The following is a 26622-nucleotide window of genomic DNA, read 5'->3' as shown; positions in this document are numbered from 1 at the left end:
GGGTTATGTGGTAAAGTCATAAAGGTGTGGGTTTTTGATAAATTGTACTAGAAACTCATGTTTGCCGACATGGGGTTTGGTTTTTATGACCTATGTGCCTATTTCACACTATTGAAACAATAAATATTTTATTGACATGGGGTCGAGGATTACCTAGTCTTTCTTGATACCTTCAATTCATGAGGCTAAGACGCACTAAAGCCCTTTTTGCAGGGGAAGTTGAGCCCATATAGCCTGTGGGTACTTATTTATGATAGTTGAGATACATAGTCCAGGATGAAGTTTACTTCATGCTAAGACTTGTTCCCTATCCCGACAAGACATGTTTATACTTATATATTATTTTGTGCATTGGCTTTGAATGAACTGAAATATAGATCACAACATTATTTTATTGCCTATCCCTAAGTTACATGCTAGTGTTCAACCCATTAACTATCTCTAGACGTATCTTCTCACGATACAGGAATCAAGGATACTCTACTTTTTCTATAGAGTGTTAGGTAGATGACTCAGTTCATCAGCCATTAATGGTGAAGTGGTAAGTTTCAATTCCTTGGAAGACCTGGTCATTTCATCAGTTTTCTTTCTTAGACTAAAATTTAAGAGTTCACAATAACTTTATTATTGTTATTATTATTGTCGGAATTGGGGTTATGCACCAACTAAGAATGGTTTTTGGTATTATTTAGATATTTTATGGATGTTGTTGTGGACTTGGGTGGTTTTGGTCATTGGTTGTTTGATATTTAGTTATCTTGTATTTCTTTGAGCTTTTATATCTTATCTTATTATATGTTATGAATTCAACCTCTGTTGGGCATTGTGTTCGGTATGACTAGGAAACATGGGTAGTCTTCGATCCTCGGTGTATTTTAGATACCCATCACAGCTAGGCCCTAACTCATGTTATGAAAAAAGTGGTATTTGATGTCCATAAATCCATGTCAAGTAGAGTCTCTTTTATGGATGTTTAGTATGCCACACTTATAAGGGAAAGACTATGAGGCATTTAGGAATAATTCCCATTCTTTTGACCAACTATCGAGATGTAGAGTCTAAGGTCTTAAAATCTCCTCTAATTTCCATTTGTTTTCTTTTCAGATCATGCATCTCAAAAGATCTGATGTTCGTGGAAATATTTTTGTCCCGCTTGAGGATAATGTGGATGGGTCTCATCCTACTCAAGGAATTTAGACTCTCTCAAGGGTTGCTAGTTCTTATTGCCCTAGTGGAGTTCTATCGATCCCCACTGATCCTTCTTTTATTGTTAATACTTCTACTCGATTACCCCCAAGAGATATTACAAATGCTAACTTTAATCGTTCTATTTATATATTGACCTAGTTTGTGACATCTCAATCATAACAGTCGAGTCCTGTTGGTGCTGCTATGAGTTCTTCTAAGGCTACCAGGTTTTACCAGTTTTAAGGCTAAATCCTCCAATCTTTATAGGTTCTAAGGTTAAGGAGGATCCTCAAGGGTTCATAGATAAGATGGAAAAGATACTCTATTTAAGGAATCCTTCTGACTCTAAAGGTGTGGAATTCACTATATACTAGCTGAAAGATGTAGCGTATTAGTGGTATGTGGAGTGGGATCAGTCTGAGGGTGATGATTTAGAGTTGGCATTATAGGAGGATTTCTCAAGAATATTTCATGACTGCTTTTTTCCTCAGTAGTTAAGGGAGGCAAAGGCTGAGGAGTTTATCAATTTGAAGCGATGCAAGATAAATATGAAGTAGTATGCCTTAAAGTTTCACCAATTGTCCCCTTATTCTATTAATCTAGTATCTAGTATGAGGGCTAATATATGTACGTTTGCTTCGTGTTTGTCTCGAGACGTGATATTAGAGTGTAAGGTTTCCGTATTAAGTAGTTACATGGATATCTCTAGGCTTGTCGTGTATATGCAGCAAGTGAAATATTAAAAGAAGAAACAAGCCAAAATAGTAGAGAGGTTAAATAAGAGATCCTAGTTTTCTGAGTTGGGTAGTGGCAAGTAGAATAGTGGCAAGGATGGCAGGCAGTGGTCAAAGAAGAAGTCGGGGACTTCTGGTTCATATTCTACATTTTGTGCTCTATATCCCAAGTTGTTTGGTGATCCCTATTTTAAGAAAAATAGTGAATTTAAGGCACATGGTGCCTAATCTCAGGCCAGTGAGGTTTAGTCAGCTTTATCTTATCCCCTTTGTTATTTCTATGGTCAGGTGCATCATGGTTATTATAATAAGGAGAGCAATAAGTGTTTTAGATGTGGTCAACCTTGACATATTCAAAGAAACTATCCTTCAGGCTGTGTTGCTATGAGGGCTAATACAATCCTAGTTGCTGCATCTTCTGCTTCTGCACCAAATAATGCTACTTTTGGCTTCGATACTGGTTGGAATCATCTGTATGCTATTGCCACATACTAGGATTCTAAGCTATCTTCTAATGTTGTTACTGGTATGATAAAACTCTTCTCTTGTGATATATATTATCAACTTGATCCCAGTGTACACTCTCTTATATGACCTCTCATATGACTATTCAATTATGATCATGAGAGTATTCCTGCTCCTTTTTCTATGTCTATCCTAGTGGGTGACTCAATTGTGGCTAGCAGAGTCTATAGGAGTTGTGTGGTATCCATTTATGGTAGGGAGATGTTAGTGGACCTAATTAAATTGAAAATGTTAGACTTTAATGTGATTTGGGGGATGGATTTGTTGCACTCGTGCTATGATTCTCTTGATTGTGAAACTCAAGGGGTTTGTTTTTTATTTCCAAATGAGCTGGTGGTTGCCTGGTACAAAAAGGAAGGTTTACTTATTTTATGAGGGCCCTAAAATTGGTTTCTAAGGGGTGTCTATACTATTTAGTGCTTGATATGGATTCTAGATCTGAAGGTCCTTTTTTGTAATCGCTCTCTATGGTTTATAAGTTTCTTAATGATTATTCTGGTGTTCCTCCCAATAGAGAAATTTATTTTGTGATTAATCTTATCTCCACCCCTTCTTATAGAATGGCTCGAGATGAGTTAAAAAAACTTGAGGAGCTGTTGAAAGATCTTCTAGATAAGGGTTTTATCCACCCTAGTGTTTCTCTATTAGGTTCTTTGGTTCTCTTTGTTCATAAAACGGATAGGTCCCTTAGGATGTGTATAGATTACCAGCAGTTGAATAAGGTGACAGTGAAGAATAAGTATCATCTTCCTAGGATATATGACCTATTTGATCAACTTTAGGGAGCTAAGTACTTTTTTAAGATCGATCATTGATCGGACTATCATTAATTAAAGAATAGGGAGGTGGATATCCCTAAGGCTTCTTTCCAAAAAAGGTATGGTAATTTTGAGTTTTTGGCAATGTCCTTTGGTTTGACTAATGCCCCCGCAACATTCATGGATCTTATTAACTGGGTATTCCATCAGTTTTTGGATTTGTTCGTCATTATATTTATTGATGATATTATGATGTACTCTAAGAGTGAAACAGATAATGTCAATCATATCCGCCTTATGTTTAAAACCTTAAAATATCAGTAGTTGTATGTGAAGTTCTCAAAGTTTGAGTTTTGGTTGAATACTATGATCTATCTGGGTCATGTTATTTCTAGTAAAGGGATCATGGGGGATCCACAGAAAGTTGTGGTGGTGAAGAAGTGGCCTAGACCCATGACTCCTACTTATATTAAGATATTATTGGGTTTATCCAGACATTATTGAAGGTTTGTGGGGAGTTTCTCTTCCATTGTAGCACCATTGACTAAGTTGACTTAGCAAAAGTTAAAGTTCATATGGTCTGATACTTGTGAGCGTAGTTTTGGGAAGTTAAAGGACAAGTTAACTTCAGCGGTAATTTTGACTCTGCCCAAGGTACCGATGGCTTTGTTGTTTATTATAATACATCTCGTGTGGGACTGGGTAATTTGTTGATGTAGCATGGAAAGGTGGTTGCATATGCTTCTAGGTAATTGAATGTGCATGAAAACAGTTATCTTATACATGATTTGGAACTGTTGGCTATGGTCTTTGCTTTGAAGATTTGGAATCACTAGTTATATGAGGTTCATGTTGATATCTTCTCAAGACATAAGAGTTTGTAGTATATATTCTCCAAGATGGAACTATATCTCAAGTAGAGGAGATGGCTTGTACTGCTCAAGGACTACGACATGAGTCTATATTATTATCCAAGAAAGGTTAATATAGCTGCGGATGCTCTTAGGAAGTTATCTATGGGAACCTTGTCTCATGTATATAAGGAAAGTCAATAGTTAGTGAAGGATATTCACCGATTAGCTAATATTGGAGTTCATCTCTTGGACTCTGAGGATGGTGGTGTGATGGTTCAAGAGATGGTAAACTCATCTCTTTGGTTCAAGGTAAAATAGAAGCAGGTTTTAGATCCTATCTTGATGTATATCAATTAAGATGTGGGTCACTAGAAGGAGGAGGATTTTGAGATTTGTGGTGATGGTATTGTGTAGTACCAATATAGATTATGTGTTCACAATGTGGAGGGACTGTGAAGGAGAATATTAGTTGAGTCTTATAAGTTAAGGTATACTATTTATCCCGGTGCAACAAAGATGTACCATGACTTAAAAGAAAACTATTGGTGGAATAACATGAAGAGGGATGTAGACTATTTTGTTTCTAATTACATGGTGTGTCAGCAAGTAAAGGTTGAGCACTTAATCACTGGTGGGTTATCTCAAGAGATCAAGTTGCCCGTGTGGAAATTGGAAGTGATTAATAAAGATTTCGTTATTGGTATTCCCTGGTCTCACCATTATTTTGATTCCATTTGGGTAATTGTGGATAGGATGACTAAATCTGCTTACTTCTTGCTAGTAAGGACTAACTATTTGGCAGAGGATTACACTAAGCTCTTCATTAAGGAGATCGTGAAGTTGAATGGTGCTTCTGTTTCCATCATATCTGATTAAGGTACTCAATTCTCATTTAATTTTTGGAATTCCTTTTAGATAGGTTTGGGAACTAAGGTAAACCTTACATCAGTTTCCATCGTCAGACAGACTAGCAGAAGAAGAGAATTATACGGACTTTAGAGGATATGTTAAGATCTTGTGTGATAGATTTTGGAAGAATTTGGGTTGATAATTTGCCTCTCATTGAGTTTTCTTATAATAATAACTATCATTCTAGAATTAGGATGGCTCAGTTCAAAGTTGTTAATGGTTGGAGATGTAGGTCTCCTATTGGCTGGTTTGAGGTTAGTGAGAATAGGTTGTATGGTGCCGACTTAGTTCACCAAGCTATGGAGAAGGTGAAGGTAATTTAAGATAGGCTCAAGACTATCCAAAGTTTCTAAAAGTCCTATATGGATGTAACGCGAAGGGACTTGTAGTTTGATGAGGGTGATTTGGTATTCTTGAAGGTGTCTCCTATGAAGTGAGTGATGCAATTTGGAAAGAGGGAAAGATATGTCTTCTTTATATGGGTCCATATCATATTTTGAGGCGAGTGAGTAGTATGACTTATGTGTTGGAAATGGCCTTTAAGTATGGGTTCCATTCATCTGATCTTCCATATGTCAATGTTGGAGAAGAGTTTGGATGAACCTTCCTTAATTGTTCCTTTAGAAAGTTTGTGTGTATCGGATTTCTTGTCTTATAAGGAGGTCGCGATTGAGATTTTTAATTGGTAAGTCTATCAGTTGCGAGAGAAAGATGTGCCCTCAGTAAAGGTTCTATGGAGGAACCAAAAGCTTTGAAAAAGCTACTTGGGAAGCCGAAAAGGACATGAAAACTAAGTACTCATTCTTCTTACCCGCTCAAGATAATCATGCTTGAGGTATGTGTATTCCTTAACATCTTTGTTTTCTGACTTTATTAAAGGAAATTATGATTTCCCTAACATCTTTGTTCTGTCTTTGTTAAGGGTAAATATGGATATACTCTGCATCAAATAGTGCTAACAAAACCCTTATCCCATCCTTCAAGGATAAACGATCCTAGGAGGGGGGGAGAATGCAACAACTCAGATTTTTGTCCTTGAAAATTTCTAAAACTTTATTCTCACTGCCTAGACTATGGCTCCCATACAAGACGTACGGATTCTTGGCTGGTCTTAGAAACCCAATCATCGACTATCCAGTATGTTGTCCTAGAGTTTCTGTTCTGACTACGACAAGGGGATAAGAGTTGTAAAGACTAAAAACAAGTCGTATGGTGTCTTCTTTAGCCTAACCAATGTTTTCCCAATTGTTTCTGCTTTGATTATGATTGGACCATGCGAGTCATAGTGACAGAGTTGAGTTGTATGGTTGGACTCATAGCCAAGTCAGTGTTGGTGATCGTGAACATTTTCCAGAGTACGAGTGGGACCTCACAAGTCATAAGGTGACTCTATAAGTCACAAGGTCACTTGTTACGCCCAAGCAGACATGCAAGTGTACATTTTCTCACCAAGTAATATAGTGGCCTTAAATAAAGTCGAATATCAATCCCTCAGAGACTTGTATCAACTATCTCATTAAAGTTAAAATATTAAGATTAAACAGGTGCAATGTAACCAAAAGAGTTTGAAAAGTTTATAAAGTAAAATTAAACTAAAATAATATGGAAATTATAAACTTTAGACAAACAATGGATGAAAACCCAGGGTTAAGGCACTGTGAAAAATAATATTATGCTAATGAACTTCATTCATTAGATTACTTATCTTTGTTGATGATTCGTAGAGTTTATCGCATGATAATGGTCTCCCAACCTTTAATCGTCTACCTAACTTGGACATTACAGCTATATCATTAAGCAGGGATGTAATAATTCATTTAGATGCATGAAGCTATCATCCTACATGTGAACCAATTAAGGCTTCTAGGTATATCCCTATCCTAGTCACTAACTCAAATTCCTTATTTTATAAAAGAATAAGAACCTTGTTCTATCTATCACCATGTTCTATCTTCTTATTTGAAATACCTAGACTAGAACCATTGAAAAACAACTATAGTTTTGTACCTCGGAGTTGGGTACGACTAGAAGACTTGAGTCACACCCTTGGTAATGACTTGTACCCACCTTGCCTTCCCATTTCGTACCTTGATCAGTCCATGAGGGTATTATATTGTTTCCTATATGGCATGAACTCCCCTTGGTCATAACAAATGCATACAAGTCATACACTACTAAACCATATAGAGGGAGCCTCAAACAAAGTGGACTATTTTTGTCAAGAGTGAAGCTTACAAGTTAGGGGTGGTTCGTACCCTTTGGATATGACTCAAGGAAGCCTACTTATAACCACAACAGCATGGTTGACCTAGGAGAAACCTAGGGTATGAGTTAGGGTACCACTCGTACCCTAGGGTATGATTACAAAGAGAGTCGTATGGGGGAGTCGTACCCTTGTACGAGGTCACTTTTTAACTTTTAACTAATGGCCTTGTGGTCATTTCTCTTTCCTAAAACCTTAATCCCTCACATTATATAAGGTATTGTAGCCTCCTAAGCCCTTATTTTAGAAGACTCAAACACTCCTAAACACTCTAAAAACTCCTTAGAGCAAGATTGGAGGCTAGGGATTGGAGGAAGCTTATTTAGTGGCAAGAAAGAGCCATGATTTTTGGTGTGTTATCTTGTTTAAGGCATGTATCTCTTCCCATCCTTAAATATCTATAAACCCATGTACTTTACACTAGGATTAGTAAGTATACATGGTGGTTTTTTAATCAAATAAAAAGGGTTTTGTTGCCTAATAATCTATGATGTTAAATGTTGATTTGGATTAGGTTTATATGTGATATTGATGATGAATTACATGTGTTTGTTCTTGTTGTATGTGGATTAACATATTGAGTAACCCTAATATTGATAATATATACCATGGAAATGGCCTTGTAAAAGGTATGCACCCAAGGTGTTTGTGAAAATGTCTAAGTTAGTTGTCCAGTCAAATGTTGTTGATGTATTTAACTAGGGAAATATCCCAAATAAACATGGATATGTGATAAATGATGTGTTAAAGGAATTTTAAACCATGTGTGATAAAATTGATAATGTTGGTTATTGGCTAATGAAAGGGTAAAGTCCCTAGATATAAAGATGAACTTAAATTATGGTTGAACCCAAGTGTATTGTCAATGTGGCATTGTATTGTTGTGAGGGTTTTGATTACCATAACTTTCTTTGTATGTTGAATTAAGTAAAAGAATCAACCTATTGAGATGGTTGAGCAATGAAGGCTCCCATAAGGACCATGTGGCCATGTATAGTGTTGAATTTGCTAAATTGGTTAAAGTATTAAATGTTATATTGAATGTATATTGATGCATGGGCAAAGGGTTAAAGTTCCAAATGCCAACTAATGATAGTTGTGATGTCTTGAGGTCAAAGTCCCTTGCCTTATGTGATGGCTTGAAGTTGAAGTCCTTTGCCTCATAGTGGCTTGAGGTTAAAGTCATTTACCTTATGAATGGCTTGGGGTTGAAGTCCCTTAATTAAAGAGATCTCTTGAGGTTAGAGAACCTCATTGAATGGAATGGCTTATGGTTAGAGTCTGCAAGGTCTGTTTCTAATTCCCTAGTAAATCAATAATAGAGTGGAAGCAGAGTTCCGTAGTACCTATGGGAAAATTTATTTCCTATCTTAAAGCTTGGAAGTTGATTTCCAAGGGTTTTCTTTATCATCTATTTTGGGTTAAAGATTCAAGTTCTGAGGTTCCCTCTTTATAAACTATCCTAGTTGTTAAAGAGTTTCTTGAGGTGTTTCCCAATAATCATCCTGGTTTTCCTCCCAAAAGGGAAATAAATTTCAAGATTGATCTTCTACCCAATACCCATCCTATCTCTATCTCTCCTTATATAATGGTTTTGACTAAGTTAAAATAAATTAAGGAGATGTTAAAGGATATTCATGATAAGGGTTTCATCATTTTTAGTGTGTCCTCGTGGGGTGCTCCCATTCTTTTCATACATAACAAGGATGGTTCCTCTTTTACCCCCAAGATTTTAGACACATTTCTAGCTCCTAGACACATGTTTACAAGGGTCCAAGGAATTATTTAACACTAAGTACAAAAGACATATCTATTTTAAGACCTCAAGAATGCAAATATTTTATCTTTGGACATCTGAAGTTCGAGATGATGATTTTTGGGATCACATATGTTTAGCGATGTTAAAAGAATTATCTTGATTAGTTTTAGAATTTTGGGAATAGGTTCAGGGTGTTTGTGGACCTCGGAGGCAGAATGCCTCTGCATTATGGACTTGTCATGGAGGCTGGATTTTTGCAATAGTCTCTATTTAATGGATTTTAATCTCTATGATAACCTCAAGTGTCATGGAGGATAGCCTCTGCGATAGCCTTAGTGCCTTCGAGGCAATATCTTCTTGTATTCTTAATAAAGGATCCAAGGGGTATTTTGGTCTTTCCCCCTCAACCCAAATTCCCAATTGATGAATTAAAACCCCATACAGGGCATCAGTTGCCCTATTCTCCATCAATTCTCACATGTAAACGCATCCCCTTTTTCCAAGAATGTAAAATTCATGTTTCTCTTCAAGTATTAAAGAATTAGAATTCCAATTCCAAGCTTCTTCTTCAAGAATTCAAGCAATTAAGGTATGCAGTGTATTCATCAATAGGTTCCTTCTACCCATTGAGTCCCAAAATCCCTTCTTGTTCATGAATGAATTTCTTATCCTCTTTTATGAAAAAAAATCAATGTTTATTATGAATTTAATTTATTTTTTTGTTGTAGTTTAGAATTCAAGCAATGTGAATAAGTTTCCCCTTGTGAATTATGCACTTTATTCTTTAAATTCCAATAATCCATGTTATGAATAGTTTAAACAACTTTAAACTACCAATTTATGAATTAAACTATGCGATCATGTTGTCCTGAAAGGTTTAACATATAACCATTGAAGTACCCTGGTTTTGGAACCTTAGGAAATTTTCCTTGATTTCTAGTTTCTGAACATCATACGACTAGGAGGTACTAGTTGTATTATTGGGTATGGTTCCTATGGTCTTTCTCATATCCTAACCAGTGTTGGTTTGTTGGTTTGATTTATTTCTAGTGTGAGTACGACTTGGGTGGGCATGAGTCGGATGGTGATTTGGTGACTTAATTTGGTTTTGAGAATGAGTGGCTTACTACAAGCCTTAAGATAGGGTACAAATCGCACCATTGACTAATATAGCGAACAGTGTCCAAATCTTCTTTGTTTCCATTCTGTGGTAGGTATGGCTCTATGGTACAGGTCGTAGTTTAGATACGACTTACCTTTGATAGTCATATGTTGGTTAGTGTTGGGGTCCAAAGGGAGGCCTAGGGTACGAGTGGTGGGTACAACTCCTATTGTGGGGTACGGCTGGTGTGGGGTGGTCTTACCCTAATATGGCATTTTTTATAAAAATTAAGTTGAGGTAATTTGGAAATTTCACCACTTAAGCTCTTAAGGCCCCATGACTTATAACTCTTTCGGGACATCACTTACCCTATTATTCTAATCTTAAACACTTATAAACTCTCTCAAATTCTCTCTAAGGCTCTTGGGTAAAGAAAGGCTATGGTTTTATCTAGAGGATCAATTTGCGGCTTGTATGGGAGATTTATCTCATTCACCTTCATAATATTAAGCAAGATACTTCTCCCTCATTGTTAGTTCCAAAAAGGCATATTATATGAATTTTTTTCATGGCATAATTGTTGTATGGTTTTGGGTTACCAATCATATGTTGGGGGTTCTGCTACACCCTGGATTTACATTCTTTAATGGGGTTTCGGAAAATTGGTTGCATGGGATTGATTAATTGGTAATTTGTTTTGGTTGTGGAAATACTATTCCTCCACATGTTTGATAAAATGCCTATGAGAATACTTTTACTATATTGCTGGACGTTTAATGGAACTATTTCATGGTATAACTTTGTAATGGAACCCTAATTAGCATAAATGGTTTGGAATTGTTAAATGGTAAGGTTTGGTTTTCATGGTTATGGTTAATTAAACATCCTTGAAGGGTAGAAGAGAATCCCCCAAGAAAACATAAAAATGGTACACTTGTGGGGTACATTAATGATATCCTTGATTAATAATAAATGGAACGGTGGATCGTTGTATGGTAATGTTTTTAATTGGGAAATAATGGAGGGACTTGATAGTTATTCGTGAAGGTGTGAGTCCAAAGTGCGGACATTGGAAACTCGTGTTTGACAACATAAGGATTTGGCATGGCGACCCTATCCTTAAGAGGTACACAGGAATCCCCTAACACTTGTATATATGTATCATAGAGAGTGAAGGGTACACGGGAATCTCATAATCCTATGGTATCTCCGACTCATGCAGTTACACGAATCAGGGCCCGTCTTGGAGGTAACACTAGACCGATATAGCCTGTGGGTGGATAATAGTAGTTAAGCTACACATACCCAGGTAAATGGTTTTAAATATATGCTAAACTCGGTTACCTTTTCTCAACAAGGTTATATATATGTATGTATGGTTGTGAATGTATACAATCGGTTTTCATGGTTTTAAAGTTTTTCATTATTTTATCCATTTCAGGTAGCTCTATCCCCACGGAATGTAGAGACTGGCCATTCTACTCCTCCTGCTTAGTGATCATATTCGGGACAGCTATTGGATTAAAGTGTTAAGCTTCCATATTTCAAAACTCACAATTTTATATCATGGATGTCTTTACATAATTCATTCATTTTATGGATATTTGTTTTGGCTATGGTTAGGGGCATGTCCCAATTGGATATTATTTTTTCTTTGGTTAGAGGATTTGTGGAACTAATACAGGTTTCAATGTGTAGTGTCACCATTGGTGTCAGCCTTAGTATTGGCATTGGCATTGGGGTTGATACTGTTTGATTGAATTTATGATTTTCTATTATTTTATGTTATATTATGGATGGAAACTTTTTTTTATAGTAGTTTGGTTATGGTTAATTTTTGGTATTGGATGTTTGGAATTTTTTTGGTCAGCCAGGGTTATATACCTATTCCAAAGTCTGGAATTATAATAAATGCTATCTTTGTATATGTTCATAATTTATCTAACTTATAGTATGCATATTTAGAGGTTGGATGGGTAACGAGGGTAGTCCTTGGTCCTAGTTGGACTTGGGATGCCCATTATGATAAGGCCCTATTTTAGGCCGTGTCATGTTAGTATCATAGCTTTAGGTTTATAGTCAATTAGGAGTGTACAAAGTCTTTTCTATTAGATCTCTTTTAAGGGTGTGTAGTGCGCCACATTTATAAGGGAAATGCTCTAATGCCTTTAGGAAATACTTCTATTCTTTATGTTCTATTTTCAAGCTTTGGGTTTGATATCTGGAATCTTCTCTAATTCTATTCGTTCTCTTTTTAGATCATGCCTCGATGATATGAATATTAAGGAAACTTCTTTATCCAAAGTGGGGATGATATTGATAGGAAATGATCTACTCAGGGAATCCATACTCGGTTTAAGGATCCAGTCCCTGAAATTTCTAGAGTTCCATCTGTTCCTTCTAGTCCTCCTCAGGCTAATGTAATGAATATTGTGTTTCGTCAGCTGATTCATATGATTTCTAAGTTGGTAACTTTCCTGGATGAACGTGGTGCATCTAGCATTCCATCCTTTGAGAAAACAAGGGTTGGCCAGTTAATGAAGATGAGTCCTTCAACCTTTACTAGTGTTAAGGTGGATGAGGATCCTCAGGGTTTTCTGGATGAGATGGAAATGATATTCAGAATTATGCATGCCACGAATGTGGAAGGGGTAGAGTTTGGCAGCTTATCGACTCAAAGATTTGGCATACCAATGATATGAGGAATAGGATAAGGCAAGGGGTAAGGTTGATGAGTCTTTCCTATCGGAGAATTTCTCTAATTCTTTTCTGGATAGCTTCTTTTCTAATAGTTTAGGAAAGCAAAGGCCGAGGAGTTTTTTAATCTAAAATAAGGGAAGATGGCATTCAAGGTGTATGACTTACAATTTCACTAGTTTTCTAGGTATTCTCCAGAATTGGAGTCTCATATGAGGGCCAAGATAAGAAAGTTTGCTTTAGTGTTGTCTCGAGATTTGATCATTGAAGGAAATACTGCATTACGGAACAAAGACATGGATATTTCTAGGTTGGTAGTTCATATGCAATAAGTAGTAAAGAAAAAGAAGAAGCAAGTCGAGATAGGTGAGTAGTAGGATAAAAGGTTCTGGTTCTTTAATTAAGGTAATGGTCTACAGCAAATTGGTCAGTTTGGTGGTATGTGGAAAAAGAAGAAGTGGTTGAGTTCTGGTTCCTTTTCCAAAACTAGTGCTCCTTACCTGAAGTAGTTAGGTGATAGGCATCAACTAGGTGGAAATAATTTTAGGGAACAGGATGCCCAATCTCATGCAAGTGGGGCACAATCAGCTTTATCTCATCCTTCTTATAGGTTCTGTGGTCGGTTACATCAAGGATTCTGTGATGAGGGGAAGGGCAGGTGCTTCAAAGGTGGTCAACCAGGCTACATGCTTAGAAATTATCCAATTGGTAAGGTGTATGCAGGAGCGAATAAGGTTCCAGTTGCCTTTTCTTCTGCTTCTGCACCAAAGAGTGTTGCTTCTGTATCTATTTCTTCTTCTGGTATTAGCATAAGTCGGAATAGGTTGTCTTCTTTTCATACTCGGCAAGAATCTGAGGCATCACCTGATGTCGTGACCGGTATGTTACAACTTTTTTCTTGAGATATTTATTCTTTACTTGATTCAGCGTCCATTCTCTCTTATGTGACCTATTTGTGGCTATATATTTTGGTTTTGATCCTGAGGTTATTTCAGATACTTTTTCTATTTTACCCCAGTAGTTGACTCCATAGTTGCGAAAAGAGTCTATAGGTGGTGTGTGGTATCTATTAGTAGTAAGGAGACTTTGTTGTATTGGTTTGAATTAGATATGGTGTGTTTTTATATTATTCCTGGGATAGATTGTTACACTTGTGCTATACATCTTTAGATTATCAAACCCGTAAGGTTGTCTTTAAGTTCCCCGGTGAACCAATTATTGAGTGAGAGGGTGGTTCCCTAGCTCCTAAAGGGAGATTTATTTCATATCTTAGAGATAAGAGGTTAATCTCTAATGGGTGTCTATATCATTTGATCTGAATTAAAGATTCTAATTAAGAAGTTCCTTCTTTGCATTATGTTCCGGTGGTGAATGATTTTCCTGAGGTCTTTTCGAATGATCTTAGTGGTGTTCCTCCAAATAGGGAGATTTAGTTTGGGATTGATTTTGTTCCAGAAACTTGTCTAATATTTATTCCTTCTTTCAGAGTAGTTTCAACTGAGTTGAGGGAACTCAAGGAGCAACTTAAGGATCTCTCAGATAATGGTTCATCCGTCCTAGTGTGTCCCCTTAGGGTGCATCAGTTTTATTCGTGTGTAAGAAGAATGGTTCCCTTCAGATGTGCATTTACCATCAACAATTGAATAAGGCGATAATTATTAACAAGTATTCTCTTCCAAGGAAAGATGACTTATTTGATCAGCTGAAAGGTGCCAAATTTTTTCTGAGATAGATTTATCAACGTAAGATTAGGGAGGTGGGTATCTCTAAGAGAACTTTCTTTACTTTGTATGGTCACTTTAAATTCTTGGTATGTCATTTGGTTTGACCAATGCCCCAGTGGCATTCATGGATTTGATGAATAGGGTATTCCGTTAGTTTCTGGATCTTTTTATCACTATGTTTATTGATGACATCCTGGTATATTCTAAGAGCGAGGTGGATCATGCCAATCACCTTCGTGTGGTGTTATAGACCTTGAAAGAGGAACAATTATATGCCAAATTCTCTAAATGTGAATTTTGGTTGAACACTATTACTTTTCTTGGTCACATTATTTCTAGTGAGGGGATCATAGTGTATCCATAAAAGGTGGTGGTTAAGAAGTTGACTAGATCCACAACTCCAACTGACATTTGGAACTTCTTGGGTTTAGCTGGGAATTATAAGAGGTTTGTTAAAAGTTTCTCGAAGATAACTACTCCATTGACTAAGTTGACTCAGAGAAGGTTAAATTTTACTTCAGATGCTTGTAAAGGTAGTTTTGAGAAGCTTAAGGATAAGCTAACTTTAGCTCCGATTTTGACTTTGCCTGAGGGCAATGAGGGGTTTGTGATCTACTGTGATACATCCTGAATGGCAATTGCTTGTGTTTTGATGCCACATAGTAAGATTATTGCCTATGCCTCTAGGCAGTTGAAACTGCATAAGAGGAATTATTCTACTCATGATTCAGAATTGTTAGTTGTGGTGTTTGCATAGAAAATCTGGCAACACTATTTGTATGGAGTGCATGTGGACATCTTTTCTGATCATAATAGTCTACAGTATATGTTCACACAAAAAGAACTTAATCTCAAGCTGAGGAGATGGCTTAAGCTTCTCAAGGACTATAACATGAGTCTTCACTATCATCCTGGTAAGGCTAATGTTGTTTCTGATGCTCTTAGTAGGTTATCCATAAGGACTTTATCACATGTGGATAAGGAGAGCCGAGAGTTGGTGAAGGATATTCACCATTTGGCTAATTTTTGAGTTCACCTTTTGGACTTTAAGAATAGTAGTATGATGGTGCAGGAAGTGGTTTGGTTGTCTCTTGGTATAAAGATCAAGGAGAAATAAATGCTGGATCTTATCTTAATGAAAATCAAGGGTGATGTAGATAGGTAAAAGGTAATGGTATTTTAGATCAATGTTAATGGTATCTTGTGGTACCAAAAGAGATTATCTATTCCTGAAGTCGATGGGTTGTGAGAAAGGTTATTTGGTTGAGGCACATGAATCGCACTATGTCATTCATCGCAGTTCGATGAAAATGTATCATGATCTCAAGGATATGTATTGGTGGAACGGTATGAAGAAAGATGTGACTAATTTTATGGCCAAGTGTTTAGTGTGTCAATAAGTGATAGGTTAGAACATGAGGCCTTATCGATTATATAAGGAAATGGATTTGCCTGAATTAAAATGGGAGGTGATCAATATGGATGTCGTTACTAGTCTTCCTCAGTCTCAAAATCAATTTGATTTAATTTGGGTCATCATGGATAGGATGTCAAAGGCAGCTCACTTCTTGTGGGTGAGGACTAATTTTTTGGCTGAGGATTATGCAAGGTTGTATATTAATGAGATTATCTCAAATCGTGGTACGTAGTTTTCATCTTACTTTTTGCAGTCGTTCCAAAAGTGGTTGGGTGCTAAGGTTAATCTGAGTACTAATTTTCACCCATAGACGGATGGAAAAGCAGAAAAGACTATTTTGACATTGGAACATATGCTTCATGCATATGTGATTGATTATGGTGGTAGTTGGGTCGAGCATCTACCTGTTGTAGAGTTTGCTTGCAATAATAATTATCATTCTAGCATTTGAATGGCCCCTTCTGAGGCATAGTATAGTAGGAGGTATAGATCTCCTATTAGATGGTTCGATCTTAGAGAGGTGGATATGTTTATTTTGAATTTTGTTTATCAGGCTATGGAGAAGGTAAAGGTGATTTGGAATAGGCGTAAGGCTGCCCAAAGTTGCCAAAAGTCCTATACGGATGTGAGACCTAAGGACTTAGAGTTTGAGGTTGTGGATAGGGTGTTCATATAGGTTTCTCCCATGAAGGGAGTAATGCGGTTTGGTAAAAAGGAAAAGCTCAGTCCCTGATATGTTGGTCTTTATATGATTTTATAGAGGGTTGGTAATATGGATTATGAATTGGAGTTGCCTTATCTATTAATCCGGTATTTCATGTCTCTATGTTAAGAAAGTATCTTTGTAATTTTTCTTAAGTTGTTCCTCTAGAAGGATTGGGTATCTTGGATTCTCTGTCATTTGAACAGATCCTAGTTGAGATCTTATATCAGCTGGTTAATCAGTTACGGGCCAAGGATGTGGCCTCGGTTAAGGTTCTATGGCGTAACCACAAGGTGGAAGCGGCAACTTGATAAGAAGAAGAGGACTTGAAGTCCAAGTATTTACACTTGTTTTTTCCTCCAGATATTCATGCTGAAGGTATGTGCTCTTTAATTCAACTTTGTTTTCTAACTTCGTTAAAGGCTAGATTGATGTTTGATAATAGAATGGTTCATGTTTCTTCTTAACCTACCCGTCATTTCGGGATGAATGATCATAGTGGGGGATACTGAAATACCCTAGGCTTAGTAACCTTAGAAAACTTCCTAGTAGAGGTACGACTTGGGTGGGTATGAGTCGTATGGTGGGTGATGGTTTGTATGGTTTAGTTTTTCCATATCTTAATTTGAAACTTGGTGACTTAACTTAGATCTAAGTACAAGTAGCTCACTATAAGCTATAAGATAGGGTATGACTCATATCATTGACTCGTATGGTAGATAGTGTCCAAATCTTCTTTGATTTCCATTATATGGTGGGTACAGTTTAAGCGTATAGGTCGTATGATAAGATTTCACCTGGATAGGATGGGTCATTTGTTGGATAGTGTTAGTGTCCAAGGAGAGGCCTAGGGTTTGAGTGGTTGTACCACTTGTATGGTGGGGTACGACTTGTATGGGGTAGTCATACCATCCTACGTGATTTTTTAAACAGTTTAAGTAGGGATAATCTGGACATTTCCCCACTTAACCTCTTAAGGCCCCACAACTTATAACTCTTTTGGGATATCACTTACCCTGATGTTCTAATCTTAAACACTTAGAAACTCTCTCAAATTTTCTATAAAGCTCTTGGGTAAAAGAAGGCTAGGGTTTCATCTAGAGGATCAATTGGGGGTATGTTCCGGTGATTTCTCTCCATCATCTTCATAATCTAAGGCAATATACTTATCCCTCATTGTTAGTTCCAACTAAAGACATAATTTATGAATTGTTTTCATGTCATATTTGTTGTATGGCTTTGGTTTTCAATCATATGTTTGGGGTTTTTGTTATAAATGCTTGGTTATGGTTTTCCCATGATTTTACTAATGGATTTACAAGCCTTAATGGTGATTTGGACAATTGATTGCATGAGAATGGTTAATTGGTAATTGGTTTTGGTTATGGAAACACTATGCCCCCACATGTTTGATAAAATGCCTATGAAAATACTTTTACTATATTGTTGGACTCTTAATGGAACTATTGTATGGTATAATTTAGTAAGGGAATGCTAAATGGTTTGAATGGGTTGGAATGGGTAAATGGTAATTTTTAGTGGTCGTGGTTATGGTTAATTAAATATCCTTGTAGGGTACAAGGGAACCCCCCAAAAAAATTTGATAATGGTACACTTGTGGGGTACATGGGAATCCTCCAAGTCAACTCAATAATGTAATCTATGGGAACATGGAAATCCCTTATTCATAAAAGGATGTCTAAGGACATTGCTTGCAAGCTATAGTCGATATGACAATACCACTAATGATAGCCTTGGTTAATAATAAATAAAATGGTGGTTTGGTTGTGTGGTAATGGTTTTAATTGGGCAATAATGGTAGGATGTGATAGCTAAGAGTGAATGTGTGAGTCCCACGTAAGGACACTAGAAACTCATGTTTGCCGATATGAGGATTGGGCATGGAGACCCTATACTTTAGGGGTACATGAGAATCTCCTAACACTTGTATATATGTATCATGGATAGCAAAGGGCACACGGGAATCCCATACTCCTGTGGTATCTCTGATTCATGCGGCTGCACGTATTGGTGCCCGTCAAGAGGGTGATGCAGGACCCATATAGCCCATGGATGGATTATGACGATTAAGATACACATACCCTGGTTAATGGTTTTAAATGCATGCTAAACCCGATTCCCTCTTCCCAGCATGGTTATATATACATATGTTGTATGGTTGTGAATTTATATGGTTAGTTTACTTAGTTTTAAAGGTCGGAATTATTTTATCCTTATCTTGAATACTTGCTAGCATTTACCTGCTAACCAGTCTTCAGGCGACTGTATCCCCACCCGATGCAGGGAACAACCATTCTACTCCTCTTACTTAGTGATCTGATTATGGATCAACTATTAGATTGAACTAGTGAGCTTCTATATCTAGAAGGCTCCATTTAATATCATGGATTTCCTTACATACTTTAATCATTTTATGGATATTGGTTTTGGATCTAGTTGGGGTCATTTCCCAACCAGATATTATTTTTCCTTTGTTTAGAGGCTTTGTGGAACTACTATGGGTTTGAATGGGCGGTGTCGGCATTGGTGTCAGCCTTAGCATTGGGGCTAATACTGTTGGACTGAATTTTTGATTATTCCATACTTTTATGTTATGTTATTTACAGGAACTTGGTTTTTATATTAGTTTGGTTATGGTAGTTTTTTCGTATTAGATAGTTGGACTCTTTTGGGTTTCTCAGAGTTATAAACCTATCCTAGAGTCTAGAATTGTAATAAATGATATCTTGTTATATGTTCAGAATTCATCCAACCACGGTATGCATATTTAGAGGTTGGACTGGATAATGGGGGTGGTCCCTGGTCCTGGTTAGAGTTTGGATGCCTATTACGACAAAGCCCTGGTTCGGGCCATGTCACATATACCTAAAGATCATGGTTTCCATCATTTTTTTAAATATACAATGTTGGGGTCTCTAAATCATGATTTCTTACCAGTTTTTTAAATGATTCTATCATATTTAAAGTGTCATTCAGTGCTAGTGGGTTATGAACATTGATACTTATGTGTTTTTACATGTTCCAATTTTTGAGTAACAAGTCAGTCAGACCATGATTTTATTATTATACTCAAATTATCTTGTTCATGCGGAGCACATATCAGTACAGTACCATGTCATGTTAAACAAATAATTATACTAGTGTAATTTCAGTTGGGAATAACATTTAGCACCATGCGAACACAGGGATGGCGGTTCCCTCGTCAGTTAGGCATGAGTTGTTAGTAGCAGTACCAAAGGTACATACCTAAGGCACCATCGTAGATTATGAGATATTCCTAGTTAGTTAGACATTACACCCTCGTTCTTCGGGACATCAGCCTTGTGGATCCACATCGTCAGTCATGTGTTGGTACCCTAAAAAGGTACCAGCACCCTTCCAACTGGGATATAGGTTTGAGCCCGATAGCCATATTGGGGCATATCAGTTGTAGTTAGCTCCCACAGTCTCAGTTCAGTATTTGGACTATATCGGATAAGGTTTGCAAGATCAAGTGTATAGTCTTCAGACATCCAGTTATTCATGTTTTACAGATTATCTCAGTTCATGATTTACTTGGATTATATTCCTTTTACATGTGCATGCATCCATGTTAAGTGTCCGTATGTATTTTAGTTAGCCCCTACCTAATACACCAAAACAATCAAAATACTAACCGCATAATCTCTTTTGTGCTATATTGATTTCAAAATATAGGTTCGGACGCTCAGTTCCCCGACCTCCCTTAGACAACTCAAAACCATTCAACAATAGTAGTGGTGTGTACTCATCAATCAAGGATAGGTTGTGTGTATTTATTTTTCAGTATTTCTTTTATTTCGGTTACTCAGAGTTAGTTTAGGTTTGTCCCATCAACTCCATATGTTTTAGAGGCTTTCAGACTAGATGTTCAAATATTCAGACTAGATGCTTTAGATATGCAAATATTTAGATATTCAGATTTGTTTTTAGTATCTTTTATCATTAGTTCAGATATCTTGGTAATTATTTCATTATCCCACCATGACAATAATTATATAAGTTTAATTTCCATATATGATACTTTATCATTAATTTATTCAGCATTCACAGTAGGTACCAGATCATTGGTTAGCTCGGGATCACTCGTGGCCTTAAGCACTATGTCACAACTATGGGGTAGCTTGTGGTCATGACAAAACTTAGTATCAGAGCATATGGTATTAATGGTTCTAAGGGTGTCTGAAAGCCACGTTGAGTAGAGTCTTGTGCATGGGTGTGAAGTACGTTACACTTATAGGGGAGAGGCTACGAAATATTTTATAAAAGTTTCCCTTATTTAGGTGTTCATGTCGTGTGAAAGATTATGAGCTCTATTGAATTTCCATTTTCTAACTCATCCTTCATTCTATTTATAGAAAATGCCTTTCATAAGAAACAACAGAATAAGGAATGGCGATCAGTCAACAAAACCACCTATTCGGGAAGATACCGTGAATGAACATGTTTCTCACGCAAAATTCAAGGCCTCTTTCATTGTTTTGGCCTATTCTGTGGCTGCTCAAAATAACCCGCAAACTATTGCCCCATCCAATCTAATAGGGAATACAGTTGCAGATAGGATTTGAAACTTTAATCGGATAAATATCCATTCTTTTCTATATCTAAGTCGTAGGTGGATCCACAAGAGTTTTTGGACTATTTGTAGAAGGTGACCGATATCACTGGTGTCACTTTGAGTGAGAGTGCTGACTAAGATACTTATAAGTTGTAAGGAGTATCTTATACTTGGTTCAAGTAGTGAAAGGAGGACAAAGGTGGTAAGGCAGGGCCTATAGAATGGGATAAGTTTGCCATGAGGTTTATGGACCATTTCTTCCCACTTGAGTTAAGGGTGGCTAAGGTGCAAGAATTTATAAATATGAAGTAGGGTAGCATGAGTGTGAAAGAGTACTCGCTCAAGTTAACCTAGTTGGTGAGGTATATGACATGGTGACTGATTATAGCTCAAGGATGGGTGAGTACGTGTCGAGAGTTTCTATGGAAGTATTTAAGGAGTGCAGGACACCGATGATGATCATGGAGATGGATCACTCTAGGTTGATGGTCCATGCTCAGCAGATTAAGGAGGAGAAGAGTAAAAAGAAGGAATCAGAGAATAAGAAGGCTAAAACAGGTAGCTTCAACTTTTCTCAGTAGGGGTCTAATGGTGGAAATCGTTCTCAGTTCCACCAAAAATTTTTAGCTCCAGCCCCATCTTCAACAAGTGCGCCAGTGACTAAGGTCAGATAGGACAGTTGGGATAGAGCGCCAGGTTCTAAGTCCCATGGGAGTGTAAATAGTGGTCATGCCAATTTTCTTTGCAGAAAGTGTGGTAAGAATTATTAGGGTAAGTGTTAAGAAGGTAGTGATGCATATTTTGGGAGTGGCAAGTCAGGCTACAGGATAAGGGAATGCCTATTATGTATATGAAACAGTAGAAATGATGGTTAGTATGGCTAGGATAATTCTTCAGCAGCCCTAGCAAGCCGCCCTACTCAGTAGTGTGCCATCTCTAGTGCCACCAGTGGACAATGTCAGAACTGACTTTATGCTTTCTAGACCCAACATTATCAAGATAGTTCTTCTATTATGGTTATGGGTACCTTACAACCCATCTTAATGTTTATGCGTTGTTAGATCCTGGAGCTTCACTTTTTATTGTGAATCCTTATATAGATGTAGACTTTGGTTGACATATTAGTGGAGCCTTTCTTAGTGTTTATCCTAGTGTGTAGTTCTTTTATAGCCAGACAGGTATACAAAAATTGCCCGGTCACAGTGTCTCTTAAAGTTACTTCAGTTGACCTTGTGGAGTTAGCGATGGGTTATTTTGATGTGATTATTGACATAGATTGGCTCTATTCGTGTTATAATTCAGTTGATTGTAGAAATATAATTGTTCAATTCTAGTTTCCCAATAAGCTTGTTATAGAATGGAGGGGTAGTACTTAAGTTCCTACGAGTCAGTTATCTCCTATATTAAGGAAAGGAAGATGATATCCAAGGGATGTATTTACCATCTTTTCCTAGTCAAGGACTCAAGTTCTGAAACTTTTAGTCGTAACTCAGTTCCAATAGTAAATGAATTTCCAGAAATAGTCCCTAAAGATCTTCTCGGGGTTCCTCTCAATAGGGAAATTAACTTCAAAATAGATCTTGTTCTAGATACCCTGCCTATCTTAATTCCACCTTATAGAATGGATCCAGCTGATCTTAAGGAATTAAAGGAAAAATTGAAAGAACTCTTTGATAAGGGTTTTATCAGGCTTAGTGTTTCTCCATGTGGTTATGGGTTTTATCAGTCTTAGTTTTTATCATTCATCTTCGTGCACAACAAAGATGGTTCCCCTAGAATTAGCGTTGACTACCATCAGTTGAACAAAGTCACAATCAAGAATATGAATCCTTTCCCCAGGATTGATGACTTATTAAACCAACTTTAGGGTGAAAGTTATTTCTCTATGATAAATCTCAGATGCGGATATCACCATCTTAGAGTCATAGAATATGATATCCTAAAGACAACCTTCAGAACTTAGTATGGTAACTTTGAATTCCTAGTTATGTCTTTTGGACTAATGAATGCTTCTTGAGCTTTTATGGACTTTATGAACATGTTTTTCAGTTAGTACATGGACATATTCAGCATATTATTATTAGATGACATCCTTGTCTATTACCGTAGTGATAGTGATCATGCAAACTATTTGAGGATTGCATTGCAGACCCTTAAGGAGCACCAGTTATTTGCTAAGTTCAGTAAGTGTGAACTATGGTTATGATCAGTAGCTTTCCTTGGTCACATTATTGTTAGTGATGGCATTCTAGTTGATCCTCAAAATACTAAAGTAGTAAGAAACTGATCTAGAACCATCTCTCAATTAGACATCAGGAGTTACATGGGTTTAGTTGGTTAATATAGATAGTTTGTTGAAGTTGTTTCTTTTATTTCTTCTACTATGTCCAGATTGACTCAAAAGAAAGACAAATTTCAGTTGTCAGATTCCAGCAAGAAGAGTTTCCAGGAGCTGAATACTAGACTCACTTCCGCTCCAGTCTTGTCTTTACCAGATGGAATAGATGGGTTTGTAGTTTATTATGATACTTCTAGAGTTTATCTTGGTTGTGTGTTAATGCATTGAGGTTAGGTCATAGCCTATGCCTCTGGACATCTTAAACACTATGAGAAAAATTACCCAACCCATGACCTTGAGTTAGCATCAGTCATCGTTCCTTAATGATTTGGACACATTATCTTTATGGGGTTCATATTAATGCATTCATGGATTATAAAAGTTTATTGTATGCATTCATGCAGACAGACTTGAATCTTCATCAGAGAAGGTGGCTAGAATTATTGATAGACTATGATATGGGTGTGTTGTATTATCCGGGTTAGCCCTATGTAGTGGTTGATTCCCATAGTAGATTATATATGGGAAGTGTTGTGCATGTTTACGAGGGTAAAAAGAAGTTAGTTGTGAGGTTCATCAGCTTGCTAGGTTAAGTGTTGGTTGATTTCGACCAAAGGTAGTACATGTGTTTAGGACAGTTCAGAATATTCATTAGTTGTCAAAGTGAAAGAAATGCAAGATAGGGATCCTATTATGGTCAAGTTGAAGGAGGCAGTTAAGAATCAAAATATGGAGGTTTTCTCCTAAGGGGGAGATGGTATGCTCCATTGTCAGGGCAGATTATGCGTTTTGTGGTGTGGATGGTCTGAGACAACGAATATTAGATAAAGCACATGGTGCTTTATACTCTATCTAACTAGGAGATACTAAGATGTACTGTGATTTGCAATAAATTGACACAACCCAAACCAAGGCCTTGTTGTAATGGGCATCTCAAGCCCAACAAGGACCGGAGATCGCCCCGCTACCCAATCTAACCAACCAATATATACCCTGAGTCGAATCAATTCCAAACATATAACAAGATAGGGTGATTAATAACATAAAGACTTTGGGATAGGTCCATGACCATGGCCAACACAAAAAAGTTTTACTGTTCAATGCCAATCTACCACCATAACCAAAACCAAAATAATAACCAAATCCATATCCATATCATAATAAAATGGAACAATCACAAATCAAATAAAGTCATATGGTATCAGCCTTAATACCAATACCAAAGCTAAGGCACACCCCACTGCCAACACTACCCATATAAACCCATAGTAGTCTCACAAAGCCTCTATCTGAAATTAAAACAACATCTGGTTGGGACATGCCCCCGAACATAACCAAAACCAATGTCCAATACTAACCAATGAAAATATAAGATCCTAAAACTAGAAATGGAGCATTCTAAAATATGCAAGCTCACCAGTTCAAGTCAACACAAGTTGTTCCCGAAGTTCAATCACTGAATAGGTGGTTTTTTATGACCAAAACCAATATCGCGTGGGTATACAACACCGAAGACGGTTAGTGGATGGAGCACTATCATGCAACTCAAGGATAAGGATAAAATAGTGAAAAAAGTTCAAAACAAATCAATCAATACATATACATATATATTTATACCATGCAAAGATAGGGAACAAGATTAACATGAACTTTAGAAATCATTAACCTTGAATGTGTAGCATGACCATCATAGAACAAGGCACCTACGGGATATATAAGCCCAGCTCAGACCTAGCATATATGGGGGACTCTAAACTCCCGACAAAATTAAGTTGACTTAAGCACCAATATAAGTTGTATGGGGGACTCGAACCTCCCTTTTATATGTTCATATGGGGGACTCGAGACACCCAGTCATAAGACACCCTTACCAGTTAGTGCGGTTTCCAGTGTTAGTACTTCAAACTCTATTTTCATGGACCGGCTACACAACCACTATTAAGCCTAATTTCAAACCATCATTTCACATACACAACTACTATGTCAATTACTTACCAAAGGAAATACGTTGGTATCGTCATAACAATACAACTTTCAAATATACCACTTACCATTACCATTATAAATAAACCATCTATTCCTTTGACTTTGGGACTCTAACCCATCGTCAAAAAAAGACAGTTGTTTAGTTTAAAGATTAGGGACTTGAACCCATTGTCTGAGAAAAGACATAAATTAAGATAATATTTAGGGACCCAAACCCATTCAACAGTTTAAACCACCAAGGTTACCATTTAGATCATTACATGGCCAACAAGGCCTTCATTAAACAACCTAAAAACCATTCATATTTCATTAGGCTAGAGCCTTAGTTCAAAAAATCATTAACATGTTACTATTTTGTAATTTTAGGCATCTTCACAAACACATTGAGGGAATATTATTATCAAGATCAAAATCAAGTTAAAAACCTTTAAGTTTAGGGTAACCCATGACCTATTTGTTAAACCATAATCACCAACAACCCACATGTGCAAAGCATCACCAAAAACATGTATAAACACAAGTTATACCAAGAGTAAGAAAATAATCAATCATATGCAATAAAACCCAAAATTTTGGTTTTCAAAAAAACCTTTTAAGAATCAATAATCATACTTTAAAAAAACATGATATTTGAGAACTAACAATTAGGGAAGAGTCACATGCCTTATTCAAGAAGATTCACGAAAGAAACTTAACTCTTGAGCCTTTAGATGAACACCTTTGAAGAACCCTAGCCCCAATCTTCAAGAGCGAGTTTTGAGAGTCTTTTTTTGGAGTGTTTGGTCTTTCAATAGGGGGTTATGAGAGGCCAAAAAATATTTTAATACATGGGGATATAACGTTTATGGAGTGGGAAATGTTAGGAATACCCCCAGCTTAAAAGCTCTAAACATGCATGTAGAAGGGTATGACCCATCCCCCTAAACCGTACCCTAGAGTATGAGTGTACCCTTATCTAGTACCCTAGCATCATCTTGGACCCCTATACCGACCAACATACGACCAGACATGACTAACTCATATCCTAACATATGAGAAGTGCCCTAGATAGAATACTTTGGACAAGAA

Source organism: Capsicum annuum, chromosome 3 (assembly GCF_002878395.1).
Source record: "Capsicum annuum cultivar UCD-10X-F1 chromosome 3, UCD10Xv1.1, whole genome shotgun sequence".
NCBI classification, from domain to species: Eukaryota; Viridiplantae; Streptophyta; class Magnoliopsida; order Solanales; family Solanaceae; genus Capsicum; species Capsicum annuum.
Note: the sequence above shows the minus strand (reverse complement) of the source record.